Source organism: Diceros bicornis, chromosome 4 (genome assembly GCF_020826845.1).
Source record: "Diceros bicornis minor isolate mBicDic1 chromosome 4, mDicBic1.mat.cur, whole genome shotgun sequence".
In the NCBI taxonomy this organism is placed as follows: domain Eukaryota; kingdom Metazoa; phylum Chordata; class Mammalia; order Perissodactyla; family Rhinocerotidae; genus Diceros; species Diceros bicornis.
The window spans coordinates 56,984,745-56,988,264 of NC_080743.1; the positions used below are offsets into that span (position 1 = coordinate 56,984,745).

Consider the following 3,520-nt stretch of genomic DNA (forward strand, 5'->3'; position numbering starts at 1 on the left):
AGAAGGAGCCCATGATGGTGGCTGTGCCTGGACTCAGGTTCATGGGACGTAACACAGAGGCAGAGCAGTGGGAAGGGATGAGCCATCTACATACCTGAGTTTTAAGGATCTTTGGATTTCCCAAGGGCCACGCCTAGTAAGAGATTGTGTGTCAAGGTCAACTCTGGGTTAGTGACCTCTGTTTCATCTTATCATGATCAAAGTATATGGCTGGTGCATGAACTCAGAGAATCAGAGCTCTCCTGTTCCCGTGTTGCCCCCAGAAAAAGAACACCTCAGAGATACAGGATCTTCAGTGCTGTGCCATCATGTCAGACAGATCCAGTCAATCCTGACCATTTCCATTGACACTTACTATACCTGGTCACTAGGATATCTTAAGGCTTCCTCCAGAATAAAAACAGCTCATTTCTTTTTTTTTTCTTTGTGTTTGTGAGGAAGATCAGCCCTAAGCTAACATCCATGCTAATCCTCCTCTTTTTGCTGAGGAAGAACGGCTCTGAGCTAACATCTATTGCCAATCCTCCTCCTTTTTTTTTTCCCCCAAAGCCCCAGTAGATAGTTGTATGTCATAGTTGCACATCCTTCTAGTTTCTGTATGTGAGAAACGGCCTCGGCATGGCCGGAGAAGTGGTGCATCGGTGTGCGCCTGGGATCCGAACCCGGGCCGCCAGTAGGGGAGCGTGCGCACTTAACCGCTAAGCCACGGGGCCGGCCCAGCTCATTTCTAAAGTAGGCATTTTAGTCTTCCCTTTCCCCTCCCAGGTCTAGATCCACTGAAAGATGGAATATCAGATGATTCATTTACTGTCACCCTCCCCATGGCTTCCCAGAAGAACCTGTAGTGCCTACTGTTCATCTCCACATCCACTCAGGAAATTAAGATGCTCAACAGAATTACTCTGAGCTAAAGATTAAGGCCCTATCCAAGAGCCATGGCTGTTTCTCATCCCAGAAGCCCAGAAGTTCCCCCTGATTTAACTCATCACCACCCAAGAATCCTGTTGCCAGTAGGTACCTCACCACAAAGGGTGGACAGTGAGGACAGGCCCGGGTGATACCATTGTCAAACAGTAAGTCTCAAAAAAATGTTAAGCCACAGATTTTCTTTCCAGAAGCTGGAATGAAAACAGCGTAGCCCCAAAAATCCCACTTCCTTAAGGTAGGACTCATATGTTGTATAAAATGCCAACTGGCCAGAGACTCCACACCAGACCCAAGAGGCCAGACAGCTGGAACTTTTCTGCGCACCAGGTGAGTTTCCCCACTTGAAACTTAATAGTCACCGAATGGTATTTTATTTGATTGGGACCTCTGGCCATTCTAAAGATATATTTATTTTAAATGTAATTGCAGTTTGGGCTTAAGGGTACTAAAGCAGATCTTTTTGACTTCCCACTTAGATTACAGCTGTGGAACTTCAGGTCAGAGAAGGGGAATGATTTCTGTAAAGATAGCTATTAAATTAACAGGCAGATATGGATTAGACTCTATGTTCAAGGCATTTTTAGTGACATTTGAATTCTCCCTCTGACCATTATTGAGAATTTTCATATCAAAGGCATTGCACTGGGAATTTGAGTGATCAAAAGTTAAATTCTTCTCTACTCCATGACCCTATGACCCTATGATCCATCAGAGAATGTAATATGTGGGTGTAATTTGCAAACATACTGCATGGGAAGTGATTAGTAGAGAGGGCAAGGCAGGTATTGTGCTGTGACAAAATGAGAAAGACAACTTGGAATTTGGCAGAGTGTCTGGGAGGAGAGCCATGGTGGGTGAGCATGTGTGGACAAGCAGCCACGGAATGCGAAGTCTTCCAGAAAGGATGTACAGAGAGGACAATGTGACCAGAGGCTCAGGGGTGGAATATCGTGGGTTCAGGGCAAGTTTTTGCAGTTTTCCTTTGAGAGATAAGGCACTCTGTGTGGTGGATGTGAGAGGGTAGACTCCAGACTTTTCACTTTATCACCTTTTCACATTATCAAAAACCTGGGGCCTCAACCAATCCTAGGAGCCAGCCATTGTATTGACTGCTGATGTAGGTTTTCAGAATCACCAGGAAGAAAAGAAGCATAGAGAAATACTCTGCTCATGCAGAGCAGAATAAATCACCTTTAAGCCTTTCCTCTTGAAAGTACACAGGAATCACCAAAGTTTCCTTTGATCTCAAATTCAAGGAAACAGAAAGAAGAGAAGAGAGGCTCTCGCTTCTGTAGGGGCATGGAATGAGACATATGTGGCATTAAATTTGGCTTCTTCCTTGTTTCACCAAACCACTGGGCTTTTCTGTCTCTAGATCCAGCCTCCTTTGAAGCATGAGTTCCTACCAGCAGAAGCAGCTCTGCACCCCACCCCTCCCACCTCAAGAGCAGCAGGTGAAACAGCCCTGCAGGCCTCCACCCCAAGAACCATGTGTCCCTAAACCAAGGAGCCATGCCACACCAAGGTCACTCAGCCTGGCAACACCAAAGTCCCTCTGCCTGGCAACAGCAAAGTCCCTTGGCCTGGCAACACTGAAGTCCCTCTGCCTGGTGACAGCAACGTCCCTCAGCCTGGCAACACCAAGGTCCTTCAAGCTGGCGACACCAAAGTACCAGAGTCAAGTCACCCTAAGGTTCCAGAGCCATACATCCCCATCATTACTCCAGGCCCAGCCTGGCAGAAGACCAAGCAGAAGTAATGTGGTCCATAGGCATGCCCTTCAGGAGCTGACCACCAGATGCTGAACACCTTCTTCCCTGCTGTTTCTGTGTCTTAATTGTCTATAGACCTTGTAATCAGTATGTTCTCACCCTGAGTCACAGTTTCTTTCTTATTTGTATCTAAATACATATGCTATGAAGCTTTCCCGTACATATACTTTGGAGGGTCCCTAAGTAGAGAGACTTGGTGGCTTTGTTGGTCTTCAGCTACTCAGGGTTCATCTGAAGAGGCAATCTGGATGGGAAGAAATACGTGTTTCCTGCTCTGCCTCCATTAAATCACTTTTAAGTCTACTCCTGACTATGTATGTCATTGGGTGACTCTGCTCCATTCCCTGCTCTCCTCTCATGAGTAGGACCTGTAGACAGAGAGGAGTTGGTGTAGACACCATCTACCTAGTCCTGGTACTGTGTGCTTCCATGACTGTGTGTGTGATTACGTTAGGGGACATCCCTGGAATGGCAACGGCTGTTGTATAATGAACCCAGAGCCTGTCACTTTGGACAGCCACACCTGGAGCAGGGCTCTCCTCTGGCACTGGACTGAGTCATGCCTGAGTTTCTATGGTGCCTGCTCCAAGCCACCTCTGATCCTGAGGACCCTGCACACAAGGTTCCTCTTTATTCCCAAAAAGGTCACTCCTACATACCTAAACCTGATTATTTTGTTGTCTTTACTCATTCAATGCACAGAAACAGGTTTATCTAGTGATTTAAAACAGGAAGTGAGTTTTAAGGAAGGTTTAGGAGTACATGATCTAGGCGAGGTGAGCAATCAGCCAGTGTTGAGAAAAAGCAGATCATTAAGCTGT

At 46.4% G+C, this 3,520-nt stretch overlaps 1 pseudogene; it reads left to right on the forward strand.

The window, feature by feature from the left end:
• Positions 1 to 2,321: 2,321 nt before the first annotated feature.
• On the forward strand, positions 2,322 to 2,686 carry LOC131402835 (cornifin-B-like; annotated as a pseudogene).
• The last annotated feature ends 834 nt before the right edge of the window (positions 2,687 to 3,520 follow it).